The sequence below is a fragment of the Cupressus sempervirens genome, chromosome 10, assembly GCF_028749045.1.
Source record: "Cupressus sempervirens isolate cs-2001-9-10 chromosome 10, ASM2874904v1, whole genome shotgun sequence".
NCBI classification, from domain to species: domain Eukaryota; kingdom Viridiplantae; phylum Streptophyta; class Pinopsida; order Cupressales; family Cupressaceae; genus Cupressus; species Cupressus sempervirens.
In genome coordinates, this window is record NC_143127.1 from 640,198,759 (window position 1) to 640,219,559 (window position 20,801).

Below are 20,801 nucleotides of genomic sequence, written 5' to 3' on the forward strand. Positions count from 1 at the left end.
ACACATACTGGAGCTCAATTAGTAAAGGAACTCAATTATGCCTGGTGGAATGCTGACACTCAGCATGGTTTTCTCTGACACTCTGTTTAGTCTTGGTCACTGTGCTACTTGAGTTGTCTTTGAGCTAACTTTTAGCATTTAATTTATGGATGGGTATTTAATTTGTGTTGCAACCAACTTATGGCTTATGGAAACATTTAATGTAAGGGTTTATTTTAATTTGTAATGGACTAGGTCAACTTGTGGCTTAGTTTGGTATAAGTAAGGGGTTTTGTGGAGTCTTAAGGAGGAGATAGTAGATCATCCAACTTGGAGAATAGGATGAAGTGTAAGAGAGAACTTTGAAGGGATAGTAGTTGAGGCTTGGTAAACCAAGAGATTGCTTGGTGGGCTTACGAGCACAAGTTGAGATTTCCTTGGGGCTTTCTACCAAAGTGTGGATATGGACTAGTTGAGATTAGTGTGAAGTTGGATCTTGAGGGATCTTGCATAACTATTTTTTCATTGCTTATTGTATTTGGCCCTAACCTGGAAGGCCTTGCAGTTGGGCACATTACATGTAAACAATTATTTTTGAATAAAGAGTTGCATTTGATATTAGATTGTGTATCTTGTTGTTATAGTTCCTCTATGTGGTTATTTGTAGGAATCTAGATTACCTCCAATAGGGGTATCCTCAGATTTTCATTGCATCAAGTTGAGGAGACAAGCTTGGAGGAAGTCTCTTACTTCGAAGATATATACAATGGTGGGGTTAGTTCTAATCTACTTTCCAACAAAATGTTCCTTTGAACATCCCAAAAATAGTATCCAAAGAACAAAACAATCTTCTTCTAGAAAAGATATCAAAGTCAAAAGTTGAGTCAACTCTTAAACAAATGCATCCAGATAAATCACCAAGACCAGATAGATTCCTGACCTTTTTCTTTTATAAATATTGGAACTTCATTGGGGATGATATAACTAAGGCTCTCGAAGGAGTTAGGAATTTAGAAAAATTTCTTCGTAAAGTTAATAATACTTTTATCGCCCTTATAACTAAAAAGGAAAAAGTGGATTCATTTAATGACTTTAGACGTATTGCCCTATGCAATACTCTTTATAAGCTCTTTGCCAAGATTTTGGCCTCTATAATTCATAAGATTCTATCCAATATCATTAGTGAGGAGTAAACAGGTTTTGGCCCTAGAAGATCTATATATGATGGTATCATTATAGCTCAGGAAGTGATTCATTATGTTCAAAACAAAATATCCCCTAGTATGTTCATAAAGTTAGATATTAGTAAGGCATATGATAGGGTAGATTTGTGTTTCTTATGTAAATGTCTAGGAGCATATCTCAACCCCAAAGTTATCTATTCTAGTCTTTGAATCTATCTCAACCCCAAAGTTATCTATTCTAGTAAATAACACCCCATAAGGGTTTTTTAGCATTTCTCAAGGTCTCAAACAGGGGGACCCAATCTCTCCAATCGTTTGTATTCTAATGCGAGATGAGTTAGGAAGGTCAATTTCTTGGGCTAGATCCCAAAGGGAACGTAAAGGGATTTTGATAAGTAGTGATCAAGATCCTACTACTCATTAGCGTTTTATATATGATACCATGTTATATGGGGAAAGCACGAAAGGAGTCTTTAGCTCTTAAAAGTATCTTGAATAAATATATTGAGGTATTAGGGCAGACGATTAACAAAGACATATCAGAAATCTTCTTCTTTAATACTGATCCTAATATAGAACAACTTATTTGTGCTACCCTTGATTTTAGAAAGGGCACTTTGCCCAATCCAAGTATTTTAACTTAATTGGTTGAAGCAATGATTTCTCATTGTGGACACCTTGGTTCAAATCCCAAGAGGAAAATCTTTGTGTAATTCTAAGTTGTGACTCTTGGTCTTGTATTGGTTGTATTTGTCTCATTTGTAAGAAGTGGATTCTAAGTTGTGACTCTTTGTCTTCCGATTGTTGTTTCTATTGTGATTGCTCGAAAGGAGCTTGAATAAGTTGTAATTGTTTCTCTTGAGGAGCACCTGATATGTAAATGATCTTAATATAAAAAATGACACTTTTCCTTGTAAATATTTAGCCCTTCCCCTAAACTCTAGTCATAATTTATCAAAGCTTTGGAACCCTCTCATAGAGAAACTAAAAAAGAAAATGATTGGTTGGAAATGCAAATGGCTATCCTCAGTAGGGAGGAAAACCATGGTTTCTTTTGCCTTGTCAACTAAACCTATTTATCAACTCTCCTATATGGATCTTCCTACCAGTACACTAAGTGATATTAATGGTTGCCTTAGGTCCTTTTTCCGGAAAGGAAGTACAGAGAAAAGAAAGCTTCCCCCCCTCTCTTGGGACCGAGTCTATAGATCAAAAGAAGTAGGAGGGGCAGGCATAAAAAATATAAAACTTCAATGGCAAGCTTTAGGTGCAAGATTAATTTGGAAAATGATCAGATTCTCCAACCTAAAATGGGCGAAGATGATGACTCAAAAATACTTGTATCCCTAGATCTAGTTTATTTTTTTAGAGAGACTTATCCACCTAAAGGATCTAGGTTCTATAATCTCCTATTAAAATGCAAGCATATTATACAAGATAATTTGTGATGGAATCTAGGGGATGAAAGATCAGACTCATGGGGAGGATATAAGGCCCTTGATTTGTATCCTTCCCTTCATCTATCCAAATCCTATTTGGAATCAAAATGGTAAGGTTAGGGATTATGTGACTTTGGAGGACAATGGGATAAACTAGAAATGGGAAGATTTTGATATTGAGGATATTCCACTAGAAGATAAAACTCTCCACAAATCTATTCTTCATTCGAGGAAAATTTCTTTTAGAGGAGGGAAGGATTCTCTCATCTAGGCTAGAAATGATAATGGAGAGTACTCTTCTAAATTGGGTTATACATATATGAAGCTAAGGAAGAAATTACAGATCATCTCTTCCTTCATTTTCCTTATTCAACTATTTGTTGGCAATGGCTTTTCTCTCAATTAGGCCTACTAACGGTCTTCCCTAACTCCATACTCAACATATTGATGTCTTGGCCTTTCTTAAGATCAGATAGTATCTTTTACAGCCTTTGGATCTCCTCTCCTTCCATAGCTCCCCCTTCCATAGTTCTTTGGGAACTATGGAAGGAAAGGAATAGAAGAATTTTTCAAGATAGGAAGATGTCGGTCAATCAACTTATTAAAAAGATAGAAATCTCACTTATTGAGTTGACAAATAATAGGCTACTTAATTCTAACATCAAACAAGCCAGGATGACTCATTGGGATGAAAATATGTGTGGATGATAGATTGGCTTAAAGATCCCACCCTTTCTGGGTAAAGGGGTAGATGAAGGTAAACCTTCAAGGGTAGATTGTGTATGGAAAATTTCAAAAAAAGGATGGTTCAAGCTAAACTTTGATGGAGCATCGAGAGCAAACACAAGTAAAGCTAGCATAGGTTGTTGCATTCACAATGACAAAGGAGCTAAAATTGCCAATATAGAAAGGTACATTGGATAAGCTACTAATAACTAAGCAACAATTTATGCTTTAATTGAAGGACTCTTGTTATGCAAACATTTGGGAATATATAAGTTAGAAATAGAAGGAGACTTGTCCATAATTTTAAATGCTCTTAAGAAAGGAGCTCTTTCTAACTGGAAACTAGATGCAAAGCTCTCAACAACCTTAGAACTATGCAATGCCTTCAACAAAATAATAATTAACCACATTTATCGGGAAGGGAATAAGAGAGTAGATGAGCTAGCTAATATGGGGATTGATAAAAAAATAAAATAAAATATTAATCTTCACTTTTGTTTATCTAAAATAGATTTAATATCCTTAGAAGTGTTTAAATTATTTTCCTTTTTTCAGTAATCGATTCCCTTTGAAATCTCTTAAATCACTTTAATATGTTTATTTTGTTTTTCTTTCTATTTTTTATTTTTCATTTGTTGTCTCCTTGATGTCTATCGTTTTAGGATCTCAGTGTCTTTCTTAGGATTCTCTAACCTCCTAACAAGTAGTATAGATTTTGTTGGATGTTTATATGTGTTATTTCAAGTCACACAAACAGAAGGGATATCTAAGGAATTAAGGAATCTCCAATGGTTTTGATGGAAAAGCACAATACTAATGGACTAACGCCCATCTTTTTGCTCTCGATATCCCTCGAGTGGGGTTCTATAACTATTTTTCAATGGCTTCGACCTCTTTCTTATAAAAAAAAAATATGCAATAAGATTTTGACAAAAACTTCATATTGATAAACTATTAAATATTATAAAATATTAAACAAGACATTTATAGTCAAACTAAACCTTAGAAACATTAAACCTTTAATTATTTAAGACTAATAATTTGATTGTTTACATGTTTATTGTCTTCTTTGATGTGGGTTTTGTGGGGGTTGGTGTTGGCTATAGAGTTGTACACAAAGCCTTGGAAAGTGTCTCATTTATACGATGGTTGTTATGAGGTAATTTATGTGATGTCTTTTGTCATGGTTATTCTTTCCCAGTCAATGTTCTAAGCCCATTTGTTATGTGATAGTTTGAGGTCCAATCTTACTTTTATTATATTGTTGTTAGAGGACCTATGTGCATTTAATATATTATGATTTGAGGACCATTATGAACTTGCGAGAATTGTGGTTTGAGGACCCATATAAATTTATTAAAATTATGGTTTGAGGACCAATGTGTGTTCTACTTACCTTCTTATGGAACCATACTTGATTATTATTTGATTCATGAGACTTTAGATTTTATGAGTTCAGGGTAAGTTATCTAGATGTATGGATGTGAGTGGCTTGCAATGGGGGTCGGGGCCCAAAGTGGCTGCCAGGATAACCCATTGTAAGTAACTTAATAAGTGATAAGTAAATTTCACTAAGAGGTTAAAATGAATTAATAAGATGTGTGGTTCTTCACTCATTCCTTGAGTTCTAGTACAGACTAGGATGAAGTTGAGATGATGCTTAGTTAAGGTCTTGCATGGTTGGTATCCTTGTCTTTACAAAATGATTTTTGATGCCACATAGATTCACTAGGGGGATAGGGTCTAAAGGGGATTTCAAGTAACCTTAGAGTTGACCCATGTGATGAAACTTCCTTATATATATCTTAGGTTTCTCACATGTTATTGTCTCTAGATTAGTATGTACTACCTATACAGTTGAGTATTGATCTTGAGATTAAATAGCTTTTCAAGATTCTTCTATTTGATCTTTGAGATTGGTCTTGTAGTTGATATTTATATGGATTTTGTTGTTATCTCCTCTGCATGGAGGGAGTGAGTCTTCTTTGGAATCCAGGAGGTCGGTTGGTAGTGTGACCTTACTCATTGGATATGTTTTGACCTCTCGTTCCAGTGTTGGATGATGCTTGTAGTAGTTATATTATCATGATTCATCTTCAAATATTTGTTCTATCTTCTCATCTCATTCTGATGTATTAATTTACATATTGGTCATGACATCTTTATGAGATTTATACATACTTTGATTTGTATCTCATATCCTGTGACATGTGCAATGGATGTAGGGTTTTATGTATTAAAATATTGTCTCAGTTGGTTTCAAGATTCTCATATGTGATGATGTTCTTAACCATTCATCTACATTATGTGAGCAGTGTTCATTAATTGTACTTTATGAAATTTAACATTTACATAATTCTTGTTAGAGTATAACATTAATTTTATTTCATTTATTAAATTACCTTTACTCCCTTCTTAAGATTTCACTTTATGCACTTTGCATCTCCATTTAATAATTAATTACTAATTATTGAATGCCATTTACCTCTTAGGGTTTCCCTTTTTGGTTTTTCGATCTCCTTCTATAAGGATTGATCTTTTGTAAATATCTCTCATTCTTTCAGTTTGAAAATACAATTTGCGTATTCTCAGAGAAAAACCATTGTCTCTTCTTTGTTTTTTCTTCTCTATGAAAGGTTCTTTCATGCAGGTATTCTTCGGGCTTTGTGGATTTGTATTCCTCAAGTCCTTCATGGTATCGAATTCTGACCTATTGTAGCTTGTTCTTATTTGGAGACAAAGAACAATGAGGGTTTAATAGAACATATTTGGCTTTTTTCAGGTATTTCATGTGAAAATAGGGGGTCTCTAATTTTTGGAGCACTTTGAGGCCAAATAAACCTCATAGTTTGATTCAAAAGGTGTCAAAACCCTTATTTTTATATAAAATTTATCGATTTTGGACAATGTTGACTAGAGAAGCAAAAAAAGTTGCAAAGCAGGGCTATATGGCCTCTGGACATGCTCTGAGGCAAAAAGAATCACAATTTTTTTACCATCGCGATCATTCTAACCGTAGAGGCCACTTGCAATCAGTGCTAACTACAGTGGCCTCTGTGCTCCATGGCCACCACCACTGTCATTGCGTCACCATCTTGTTGTTGTGGCTCCACCATGCCACCACCACCATCGAGGCCCTCCTCCCTATTGTTGCTCAATCCATGCCTAGCCAAAGCATCGCCTGGGAGTTTCCACCGCTTGGTTGCACCACCCGAGCTCCGCTTGCTGCATTTTTTGTATTTTTTTAAAATATTTTTTTCTTGCATTCTGGAGGCCTTGGAGGTTTTTTCACTCTAACTTAGCATATAGGGGTATTCTTTTGATCCAAAAGAAGCACTAGAAAGATGATTTAGAGATAGAGGCAATGGTGCCAATATTTTTTGGATTATTTTTTCTAGTTTGATACTTGTTTTTGCACTTGAAGTCTGATGATGTCTTTAGTCTTCTAGGGGACATAACTTGCTCTTTATAACTCCATTTTTTAATTTGGAAAGCTCTTCTCAAGCACTTTTTAGATTCTTTTTCATTTCACTAGTATTTTATACTAGGTATTTGTGATACACAATTGAAGTCTTTTTTGCTCTATTCTTGTATACACATTCCTTTTGCAAGTTGGGGTTCATTTTTTTGCATTGTGGGGGTGGGGGGGTGTTTTTTGAATATTTTCCAGTTATAACATCAACATAATAGAAAACTTCAAAATCCCTTCTTAAAACAATGCTCGAGACCTCCTCTTGCCTCATACTTCTAAACCCACATAACTATCACCCATGGAAATCTCATATGCAGTGACCTCTCCATTCAAAGGGTTTGTGGTTCAAACAACAGAGAAATTTTTTATAGGGATGCGAGAAGGAGAAGATAGATAATGAGTGCATCTATCTAATTCTATCAAATCTTCGAGGAAACTTTCAGATTTTATCTTCTACCTTCCATTCCACTATGGATGCCTTGGGTTCTAGATTTGTCATGCCCACTTTTGAGGTCTTTTTTGATCGCTTTACTAGAGAGCAGTCCAAGCTTAAACAGTTGGATACTATCACCAGCTCAAAGAAATAGGCATTGGTTGCTTAGAGATCTACAAAGAAGTCAAAGTAGAAACTAAAGCACAAGATAGATTCAACAAACAGTGAGAGTTCCTCCAAGTCTACTCCTAAGTCAGATGCTCGTAAACCCTCTTTGAAGGGTAAATCTTCTAAGCCTGGTGAGTCTTCCTCCAAGACTAAGAAGTACATAGGTGATCCTTGCAGTTTTTGTGCTAATGAAGGACATCTAGTTCCCAGGTGTTGGAAACATCTTGAGGCTTTAGAGGAGGTCATGCAGCAGCACAATATTGCTTCTCCAAAGCCACTACCTCCTCCTTCAGGGAAAGGACATGCTCTTTTTGCATGAGCATTATCTTCTACAACTACTTGGATTCTTGATTTAGGTGCTTCACATCATATGACACACTCACCTGATTTGGTTACCTCACTTGCTCAGAGTGTTACTACACAAATTACAGTTGGTGATTCTACACATCTTTCTGTCACAGGTTCAAGAACTACCTCTTTAGAGGGTGGTACACCATAGGATGTTCTCTTGGTTTCAGCCATTTTTACAAGCCTCATGTTTGTCTTTTAGATTTTTCATTCTGGCTTTGGAAATACAATTGAGTTCTCACCACATTATGTGGTTATTAGAGACCTTCATGATCCTAACTTGGTTGTTGCTACTGGGAGTGTTGATCTACAGTCTCACTTATATCAATTTGATGGCTTTGAGAGCTCTGATTCTATAGGTGTTTCTCTTATTACACATGTAGACACAGTGAGAAAGATTTGGCATGAGCGTTTTAGTCATGTCAACTACAAATGTCTACAATAAATGAGTATACAGGCTAGTTAAGCTACCTCAGATCTCTCGTACTAATACTGTTTGTCAAGGTTGTGCACTTGGAAAACATCACAAAGATCCATTTTCGTCAAGTAGATCCACATGTACTAAGGCACCATTAGAGTTGATAAACAGTGATCTTATGTCATTCCCCACTCCATCTTTTTTAGGTGCTCAATATGTGCTTACCTTCATAGATAATTTCTCTAGATGCACATGGGTGTACTTTTTGAAGTACAAGTTTGATGTCTTTGATTCATTTTGAATCTTTAAGATATTTTTTGAGTAGTCTGGTCTTTTTGTCAAGCATATACTCTCTCTTGTAGCTTCATAGGGATGGACAATTTTTTCAGATGGACATGAAGAGTGAATTTTTGCATGGAGACTTCATGAGGAGATATATATAGAGAAGCCTCATGGTGTTTTGCAAGAATCTTCATTGGTATGCAAGCTTCGAAGGTCTTTATACGGTCTCAAATAGGCCCCTCAGGCTTGGTATGAGAATATGGATTCCTTCTTGCTAGCTTCACAGTTCACTTGGTGGTGCAAGACCACCTAGGGGTAATTTTAGAGTTCCAAGGTGAGTGTAGGGAAGTTAGTTTGGTTGATTTGAATCTAAGAGTTAAAAGTTATCAAGTAGGTCCTAGGAAGCAAAACGTTGCTCAAAGTGCTTAAATTGGAAAAATAAGGTGAAAAGACCCAATGAGTGGTTAAACATAGGTGAAAAATGGTCATTTTATGATATGAATCCACGTGGAGAGGTTTAGAACCAAACTGGTCAAGGTTGGAGACTTGGTTTGCAATAATTGCAAAAGTTGCTCATTAACAACTTTTCAATTTTGCAAAGTTGCTTAACAACTTTTCAGACAATTTTTTGGAAATGAACCACTAGGAGTAGTTATGGATTGGTTCAATGCCCAAGAAGGAGGGGGAAGAATATTTAAACATCCCTCGGTCCAGTTCCAGGGGTTGGATACTTGGATGTATGAACAACACCTGTTAGTGCAACATTGTATGAGCATTTGGAGCAGTTTTTGTGAACTAATGAATTAAAAGAGTTGATTGTGTTATTGTTTGCTTTGATTTGGATTCTTTGGATCATGTTTTGGAACTATACAAAGTTTTTTGGATTCAAGAGTTTCATTTCCTTAGGTTTAGAAAATCATTTGCTTTGTGTGATACTATTGTCCAGTTTTGAGTTGTTAGCATAGAATGGCTATGGCTTGAACTTCCATGATCAAACTCTCATGGCCTTTAGAAATCAAGAAATAGCCCTTGTATATTTTTTAAATACGAAAGTTGGAGTTTGTACAAGGCAGTTGACCATGGATCAAAGCGAGCCCTAGGAAAGCTAGCAAAGCTTGGCAAGGCGCAATGTATGCTTGTAAAGAAGTGCAGAATTGAACAAGGGATTGGTGTGAGACAATCTTTGTAAGATAAGGAAAGAGTAGGGTACTAAGGGTGTTAGATTCAAAGGAGGAGGCAGGAAGTGAAGAGAAACACCTTGAAAGAAGATAGACATTGCTTTTACCCTAGAAACCCTCAAAATAAGGGTTTTCAAAGTCCATATTGTATGGATAGTACTATGACCTAAGACCACTAAAATTATTTAGCCTAGGTCCATAGGAGACAAAGTCCTTTAGACACCAATTAGCCTTATTAAGGGTTTTTGGGAGGAAAATTGAAACCCTTGTTTTTAGGAGGGCTAATAAGGGCTCTTAGGACTACAAGGCCAATTTGGGGTTATGGGTGTGTTGGACCTAAAAGAATGATGCAAAATGGTGGGGAATGGAACAAGAAACTCATTAGGAAAGTCTAAGCTTGGTTAGAACCTAGAACTAACAGGGTGATGGGATTTTCCCTTGGAGGCTTAAATGTGCTAGTGGAAAGAATGGAAACGAGAGAAGGTAAACTTGAATTGTTGGGGAGTTTTCTTGAAGGAAATGGATCTAGAGTATGATTCCCTAGTGTAGGGATGAATAAAGAATCCTAGGAGGCCAAGGAAAGCCTCAGTGGAGCCAGTGAGCTCTTGTGGAAAGAAGCTCCTCATCACTTGGTGGCATTTCAATCCTACAATTTACATTCAACATCACAAGGCTGACTTATTCATATTTGTGCTTAATGTAGATGATCTCATAATTACATGTAGCTCACCCTCCATGACATAGAGTGTTCAAAAAGCCTTGACAAAGCAGTTTGAGATGACAGACCTTGGACTTCTGCACTATTTTTTGGGCCTACACATTGTTCAGTCTTAGGATGGGATAGCCATACTCCAGTAGAAGTATGCTCTTGATATGCTTCAAAGATTCAACATGCTTGATTGCAAGCCTACTCCCACACCTTTTCAATCAAGTGTTGTTTTATCTACCACTTGCACTACTCCTACAGTGGATTCCACTTTATACAGACAACTTTTGGGTAGTTTATTGTACTTGACACACAGTTCCTAATATTTCCTTTGTGGTTGGATTTGTCACTCGATTCTTAGATGATCCACATGAGAATCATTAGCAAGCTTCCAAATGTATCTTGAGGTACATTCGGGGTACTACATGTTATGGTATTCACTACTCATCAGGGGATCCTCACATTATTGGTTATACAAACTCAGATTGGGCTGGTGATCTTAATGACCACAAGTCTAGTTCTAGATTTTTCTTCTGTCTTGGTTTTGGTCCTATCACATGGTCTTGCAAGAAGTAGCATGCTCATGCATTATCATCTACAGAGGCAAAGTACAGGGCAGATGTGCTAGCTAGTTAGGAGGTTTTGTGGCTTCCATAGTTGATGACAGATTTTGGATTTCCCCCTGATAGTCCCACCTTTCTGTGGTGTGACAATCAGAGTGTTATACACATTTCCTGCAACCCAGTTGAGCATTAGTGGACCAAGCACATTGAGCTTCACATGCACTTCATCAAGCATCTAATTCAGGATGGCGCTCTGAGCTTGGAGTAAATTCCCACTACTGAGTAGGTTGTAGACATCTTCACTAAACCTTTTGCATCCTCACAATATCTTCAGTTGTGTTCTATTCTTGGGGTGAAGGAAGTTGTCCTTTGGGGGGTCTCAGTGATGAGTCCTTCCTTCTTTCTTTTCTTGATATCTCTTTCTGGAGTAGGGTTTTTCTCATGTGGTTTTCCCTATTTCTTCGTTTCATAGAGATTTGGTTGTGATTGGGTACCTCATCAGACCTTGTTGTCGGGGCCCAAGTTTGTTTTTAGCATTGTATTGAAGTTTCATTATTTTTTTTGCATTGCTTGTAGCTGCATTGTTGCTCATCATAAGGGGGGTGTTAGAGTAAAGCGTCAATTTAGTTTCATTTATTAAGAGACCTGTACTCCCTTCTTAATATTTCACTTTATGCACTTTGCATTTCTATTTAATAATTAATTAGTAATTATTAAATGTCATTTACCTCTTAGGGTTTCCCTTTTAGGTTTTTTGATCTCCTTCTATGAGGATTGATCTTGTGTAAATATCTCTCATTCTTTCAGTCTGATAATAAAATTTGCATATTCTCAGAGCAAAACCTTTGTCTCTTCTTTTATTTTTCTTCTCTATGACAGGTTCTTGCATGCAAGTATTCTTCGAGCTTTGTAAATTTGTATTGCTCAAATCCTTCAATTCTATGTTAAGGAACCCTTATAATTTGTAATCTATGTTTTGAGTTGTATTGTAGGCATGTGTTATCTTATTGTTACTTGCTTCCACTTTGATGTTACATTGTTATTTCATTACTATTGGTAAGCTCTTAAGAAAGAAAAATCAATAGACTTAGATGCACTATTTTGAGTTAACCTCTCTTGGGTTCCTAAGTGGAACATTACAATATGTATGTATGTGTGTAAACTCTTTTTGAATCTTAGATAATGCAAGACTAGTCACTGTATTGAAATGAAACTGAGCTAATACTCTGTAATTGAAAAGTGGAAAATTATATAGTTGATAAAAGTGTGGTGAGGCATATAAAAAGACTATTAGTAAGATAACACTGTGTGTGAAACAAAACAATCAGTCAATGAGGCATTGTACAATGGATGTTACAAAAGATAATACAATAAGGAAAATTAGCAAGTGGTTTTATTCCCTAGAATGGTTTCCACTTAGGACATCTCTTGTGTTCTTTTTCTTGTGTATGTTCTTGCTTATATTTTTATCTACATTATTATTGTTTTTATATTACTCAAATTTGTAAAAGTTTACAAAAGATCTCAATAGATTAAAGTTTCAGATCACTGATTCAAAACCACATTGCTATTGTCTCATAACATCGAATGATTTTCGTTTTACTTTGACCAACAAATGCACTGACGTGTTTATGTAGGGATCAGAATGCAATGTTGACAGAATTTAATATCGTGAAAGAGCCTCCTAGGCTTGCATGAGTCTTCTTATCTCCATGGTCTTATTTTTTCTTCTACCATATCTAATAAGTTGTATTTCATTAAACGTGCACATTAAATTTCAAGGTACAAAATTATAGCCTAACATGTCATCAACTTCAGATTTTCTGTGCAACGGCATGGCTAGAAATTTCACCATTAACTTCACAAGTTTTAAACTTTTAGACATAGATCCTCAAAAAAATTTACTCCTAAAATTCTCTATCCAAAGAGGCTATGTAATTAGTATATCATTCAATTCATAACAAAATATTTCCGCTTGCACATGTAACAACCATAGTATCTTTAAGTGCCTATGCAATTGGTATTTCTTTCAGTTCCAAAGTAAATTTTCTGCTTGTGCATGTAATAACAATAGTTTCTTATAGAATACAAGTGCAAATATTATACCTCATGTAAACGACATCTTAGTATCCCTTGCTAAGAAAATGAAAAAAAAAAAAATCTAACATGATCAATGGAAACTTAAAAACCTGAAGCCATATCAATAGAAATGACTTAAATTTGAAGCACACCCATCAAGTTTTTACCTTCATTGTTACAAAATAAGTGATCTAGCTTGTTAAATCAAGGGGTAATTTAAAATGGGAGTTGTTGTGGGGTTTTCACATCATCACCTCATTGCAAATGAGGACTCTCTTTTTTTCTCTTGTTCTTGTCCTTTTGGCTATAGTTCTTGATAGGCTTGGGCTTGGTCTTCTAAGGTTCCCTCTTTTCAATGAGAATTGGTAAAATTGGCCAAGTCTGGAAAGTGTTGTCCATGTGGCTCCCAAAATGAAAATTGTTTGCTTGTTTGAGAATTGAATGTCTTAACTTACTATTTCTTGAAATTATATTTTTAGTAAATTTCACTACTCCCAGAGTGACCTTATTTTGACATTGGAACAACTTACTATTTTTAGAAAATCTATTTTTAGTAAGTCCATTTTTTAGTAAATTTCATTGCCTCTTGCATTGACCTTATTTTGGCTTTGGAACAACTTACTATTTTTAGAAAATCCATTTTTGGTAGGTGTGTTTTGGCAACAAGTGAGCTTTGGTTGATAAAGAGCCAAATGGGTACCTGTTTCTATATCCAAATGAATGAGCAAGATAGTCAATCAAAAAATGGTGAAGTCTAGAATCACTTTGAAATATCCAAAAGTGGAAAGGCATGACAACATCAAGAAAAGTGGTTGTTGCAGAATTTTTCCATCATGGACAAAATCCATGACCACTCAAAAAATCCTGTCATGGAGAAAAATAGTTGTTACGAAATTCTTTCATCATGGACAAAATCCATGATGTCTCCAAAAATCCCGCCTTGGAGAAAAGTGTTTGTCGCAGAATTCTTCCATCATGGACGAAATCCATGATGACTCAAAAAATTTTGCCTCGGAGAAAATGGTTGTTGTGGAATTCTTTTGTCATGGACAAGATCCATGATCTCTCAAAAAATATCACCTTGGAGAAAAATGGTTGTCACAAAATTCTTCTATCATGGACAAAATCCATGAGCTCTCAAAAAATCTAACGTTGGAAAAAAAGGTTGTCGCAAAATTCTTCCATCATGTACAAAATCCATGATCTCTCAAAAATTCCTGCGTTGGAGAAAAATGGTTTTTGTGGAATTCTTCCATCATGGAAAAAATCCATGACCACTCAAAAAATCTCGTTCCGAAAAGAAAATGGTTGTCGCAAAATTCTTCCATCATGGACAAAATACATGTACACTCAATAAAATCTTGCCTTGGAGAAAAATAGTTGTTGCAAAATTCTTCCATCATGGAAAGAATCCATGATCACTCAAAAAATCCCGCCTTAGAGAAAAATGGTTTCTGCAAAATACTTTCATCATGGAAAAAATTCATGATCCCTCAAAAAATCTTGCTTTGGAAAAAAAAGGTTGCTGCAAAATTCTTCCATCATGGAAAAAACCACTTAAATTTTGTTGACAAGAAACTAAAAAATCTTGGAAAAAATGGCCAAGGGTTGGAAATTTCTCCTTCATGGAAAAAAAAATGGTTGAGTGTTGGAAATTCCTCCTTAATGGAAAAAAAGATGACTTAGTGTTTGAAACCTCCTCCTTTATGGAAGAAAAAATGGCAAAGTGTTGGAAATTTCTCCTTCGTGGAAGAAAAAATGCCTGACTGTTTGATGTTTCTCCTTCATGGAAGAAAAAATGGCCAAGTGTTGGAAAATTTCTCCTCTAGATCTCAAAATTCATCCTCTTCAAGTGTGCACCCATGATTGGGGAAATGATTCATGATGATAAACAAAAAGGGGGAATTCTTCAAAAATGTAACAAAAGGCATACCAATTAATTTAGAACATTTGAAGAAAAAGGAAGAGAAAGCTCCAAATTTAGAAATTCAAGAAAGATATTCAAGTACCAGATTCTAGTCCCAACATCAAAGGCATCCAAGTACAAGGTGATCTAGTTACAAGCATTCAAAGCTCAAAAGATCAAAGTTCAAATCCAAAAATACAAGAACATAATGATGGAAGTTCAATATGAAGAAATTTTAAAGTAGCATAATCATCAACAAGGGATTCCAATCTATTTTAGGGAGATAAATTTCCAAGCAAGTACATGGAAGGCGAGAATGTCGAGAGATTTTCAGAAAAGTCAGTCAAAGTTGGATCTGAGTTATAAAATAATGTAGTTGGAAAGGACTCGAACTTACATGGCCTCCATCATTTCATGGCATCCAATTATCTTTGATGAAGAATTAAGGTCTCCAAGTCAAACTTCTATACATTTAGAGAATGGAATCGAGAATAATTTATTCAAAAAAGAATGAGTGTTTATTGAGTAATAGACATGCATGGCGGATATTTATTGCACTCCACTCTTTTCCTAAAGAACCATGCATAGTGGTCATTTATTACCCACTATAGTAGTGGATTCCTTATTGCATTAATATAGATTCATTTTCTTTGTGCTACCCCTAATTAGGGGTGATGTGGCACAATCTGGGCCATCGGTTATTATGATCATCCAAGCCGCCTATTGTAATCAAGGACCTATATAAAGGTCTCACTTCTCATTTGTAAAGGAAGAATTTTATGAGATTTGCAAAGAGCCACTAATATAATAAAGTTTTCATTGAAGCTTAGTGAACACTTGATGTGTCTTAGTGCTTGCTTGTTCTCTTAAATTCCCTCATTTAGGTTGACTTCAATTTGGTTAGAGTGTTGTGATGCAATGGAGAATATGATGGTGTATTGATGGATTGCTTTGGTTCATACTTTGACATTTTAGTGATTCTAAATCGGTGTGCAAGGATAGCATGAACCCCTTTCATGCATATATTTCACTTCTATCTTTCATATACATTGTGCTTTCTGATGGCGTATGTGGTGGTATGAAAAACTTTTGCATAACCATTGAAGATTGCACCAGTTCATGCATAGTTGTAGTATAACTTGGTGAAGCAGAGCTCGGTAAATTGAGGAATTTTTCCACCAGAGCACCATTTATTGTCATCCCTACCCTTAGGATTAGAATAGAATTCATGAACCCTATCCTATTTCATTTATGCATATTTTGTGAAAACCCAAAAAGGTACTTCATTGCAAAAACTTAAGATAGCTCCCATAGTTGGTAGGCACTGGCTAAACAGCTAAATATTTGCACCAGCCGATAGCTAGTGCCGTTAACATCGTTAGCTTATATACGGGTACTTCTAACAATCGAGTATCCTAGTAAAAGTATTTATATATTTTACATTGATGTTCATCAATTTTTGTCACTGTTGGTTTATATATTTTATATTGATGTTCATCCATTTTTTTTAATGTTGATTTATATATTTTATATTGATGTTTATCAATTTTTGTGTGTTGGATTGTGTGGCTTGGTAACCTAGTTTAAAAAGTATCAACCTTCTTAAAACTAGTTAAATAAAGTTATGTTGGCTTTGTACGATTGTGTATGAACAACACAATTTAAATTGAAAATATAAAATATATTGTTTTTAAAATATATTATAAATAATAAAATTATTATAAAACTTTGTATGTATTTAATATTAGTAACAATTAAAAGAAATATATATTTAAATAAGATATTTAATATTACAATAGGGAAATACAATGAATTTTTTAAAAATATATATATAATATTTTTAAATTTAGAATAATTTATTAAAGAAATAAAATTATACTAATCAAAGAATTTTATTTTATAATTAAAAAAAATTAAATGTAAAATTATTTAATATATTTTTTAAATAAAAAATTATTGTTGCAATCTATCTTACATTTTAAATATTTATTGATTTTATAGGAATCTAAAATAATTTGATTTATGTTTACTTTGTTTGATTCTAGTTAGTTTCTACATGAAAAGAATAGAAATTACAATAAATCAAATTCAAATGTGATAATTAAAAAATATCTCCTAAAAAATTAAATTATATATATATACACTAATATTATATTGTATATTAATTTTAAAAATATCATGCTTTATACAATAGTATATTATTTTAAATATAAGAATCTTTTGAATTAAACAAAAAAGTAAGAGTGAGCTAAACTCACATTTCATAAATCAAAAAATCTTCATAGTATAAAGTGTACTAGACACATCATTGGCCACTTTATTGATCTACTTTATTAGTCAAACATAGAATAAAAAGATCTTCATAGTCAACTTTTATTCCATCCTCTAACCATATCAAATAAAAAATAATCTTCCTTTTCACTCTCAACAATATCAATATTATATTATTGAAATATTATTATTGAAGTATAAATCTTAATATCTAGATAAGTAGATTATTAAGATTTTTTTTTTTTTAATATTGAAATACAAATCTTATTTTTAAGACAAAAACTTTCTTAAGTACCTAAATATCACATATAATTATTTTATTGTTCATAAACATATGATAGAAAGATTTCTATATATTTATACATTGCAATTGATGGGTTAAAATAAATATAAGTTTATATAAATATTGTAGACTTAATTTAACATAACATGATTCCTTGTAACATATCAACAACTTTGACATAACAATTACATATAGTGTAAAAATTAAGATGAATTAAAAACACTTCATATATATATATATATATATATATATATATATATATATATATATATATATATATATATATATATATATATATATATATATATATATATATATATATATTGAAAATTTGAACTTAAAAATATATTTATAATTGTATAGATTAACATTATATTTAAATTGTAAAATAGATTGAAATATTTATTCTAATTTAATAATAATAAATTATTTTAAAATTTTATTTAATATTTTTTTAGTAAAATATTAAAAAAATTCATTTATTACAAATATATTTATTTGAATAAAATTATTTCAAATGAAAACAGATTTTATATTTAAAATTATTTTCATTTTCCACTTGTACCAATAAATCTTCATTAATATTAAATATCGTCATTTCAATTTACATTTTTCCTTATTCTAACATAAATTAAAAAATTTCAAAAGAAATTGTACGATTTAAAATATTTTTAAAAAATATCATATGAATTATATTTTCAATTAAACCATGCTTTCCATTTATAATATCAAAATGTCAAATTTTGTAAAAAAATCGTTGACTTTGAATTTATATTGACTAGTTCAAAGAAGAGAATGGGAGTAATTAATGAGAAGGGAAGAAATGGTGGAACGCATAACATTAAAATAAATTGTAAGCGTTATGCAATTGAACGGCCCCCACAAGGACACCTATGACGTGGTATCTAGACATCTTTGTGAACGATTTGGTAGCTATGAAGGAAAGGGTGTGGGCACTTGAAGAGAGGAGCCAAATAGAAAGTATCACAATGGAAAGAGTTACTGAGGATAACTGGAAACTGGCAATGGAGGTCAAGTCACTTAGAAAACAAATTCAAAAATTGCAATTTAATATAAAAAAAGGAAAGTATGAATTAATAGTGTTAAAGAAAGAAGTAGGAAAAAAGAGGACAGCAGCAAGTACTACGGGAGAAGGAGAGGCTACGGAAGGAGACAAAAACCCGCAAATGAAAAATATACAAGATGCCATGGCCAATATGGAAATAAAAGAGAATCAACTTAGAGAACAAATCGAAGAAATTAGATCATGGGCTAACATAGTAAAGGGACCAACAAACACTCCTATTGACAACATAGAAAAACAAGTTCGGAGACAAATTAGAGAGGAAAAAGAAAGAAATGAGAAAGCAACAAATATCGTCATCAAAGGGCTACGAGACTATGGAGAACAGGAGAAAAAAACGGATTTAGTTAAAGACTTCTTTAAAGACCAATTAGACTGGCATGGAACAACCATACAAGCACAAAGAATTGGAAAATGGATTAGAGGAGGCAAAGACAGACATGGAGTGACAATGAAGAATACAGGAGATAAAAATAACATTTTCAGCAAAAAGAAGTTTCTTAGAGGTACACACATATATCTCGATGATGACCTCACCGTAACTCAGCAAGAAGAAAGGAAGAAGGAATGGGAAAAAGTGAAAACAACAAAAGAAAACGGCAAGTGGACATGGCTACAAAATGGCAAAGCCCAAATTAGCGACAAAAATCACACGCAATAAATAGGAACTCGGGCCCACCCAGGAACATTTAACTATAGTTAGTTGGAACTGTAGAGGTTATCCTTGGAGAAAAGGACCTGGGTTAGGGCCAATAGCTAAAGATAATGACATCATTATGCTTACCGAGACTCATGAGCATGATGGATGTAAGGTCCCAGATTTTGAAGGGTATAAGAAGGTATCACTATGGAATGAGAAGATAGATAATGGTAAGGGGCATGGAGGCATCACCTTCTAATAAAAGAAACTTGGAGCAGATTTGTAAACTTAGAGAAAGAAGATGTAAACAAGCAGTATATTTGGATAAAAATAACAGAGAATCAAATTTCTACAAGGGTGGTTATCTGTTACTTCACCCCAAAAGGCTCAAAAATGTATAAAAAGCATAGATTGGATCGAGAAGACTCATTCGCTGCACTCAAAAAAGACATAGCAACCTTTAGCTCTTTAGGGGAAATAATGATAATAAGGGATTTCAATGCTAGAACAGCAAACAAGAAAACTATCAATCTTAAGGAGAGTTACAATGAAAGCAGAGACCCAGTTTGGCTTGAAGAAGAAGGGACACAAAAATGGGAAAGATCTTCATAAGATAGCATGGGAAAGATTAATCATTTTGGTGCTGAATTACTAGGCTTATGCTGCCTATATAACATGGTCATATGTAATGGTTTGAAAAAGTGGCCTAAATCAGGTGGAATCACATGCAAAAGATACAATGAACGTTGATTATGTAATATGCTTGCAAGAATATGTCGCAAAGATAATTAACTTTGAGATAGAAGATTGCCCCATGGAGCTAAAATCTAATCATAACCCCATTTTGATAAGGGTGGCCACTCACTAAAGATCAACATATTGTCCCAAAACCTTTACAAAAGAGGAAGAGGATTCCGATTGGCAAAGTTTTAATGACACAAGAAAACCATGCTACTTTCCAAAACTCTCTTTTGCGGCTGTCTAGGGTTTTGAGAAACCATCCCGAGTTTAATAAACAACATTTCATGGACAAGGATAATCTTGTTCTTACTATCATTAAAGCACTGGAGGAGTGTAAAAGATCTAGGGCCACAAGAGAAGCCAAAAACACTTTTCCGGCCAATCCGTGGTTTGATGAAGAATGCAAAACAGCAAAAAAAAAAATGCAAAAAGAACATAAATAGAGAAAGTAGAAAGGAGTATGATTAGCTAATTAAAAAGAAGAAAGAAAAGTATGTAAACAAAAGAAGAATCGAGTTGATTAATCTTGGTAAAAATAGCCCCAGAAAGTTTTGGAAAGAGCTTCAGCAGAGAAAAACTCAAATAGAGAACAACATAACAGGAACCAAAAGGCTGGAATATGCCAAGACTCTACGAGTGTGATCTAAGAGAACATAGAACCATGGAAACAGAGACTACAGGTGAGTTATTCAGCGAAAAGGATATTATTCAAGGCATAAGGAGGTTAGCTACTGGTAAAGCGCAAGATATAGATGTGCTTCAAGTTGAATACTTAAAATGGGGTGCTGAAACCCTCACACCACACATCACTAAAATTTTCAACAGTGTCAATAGAGAAAGTTTCCCTGTAAAATGGACAAGTGTGGTGATCCCATTCCACAAAAGTGGAGATATAAACAAT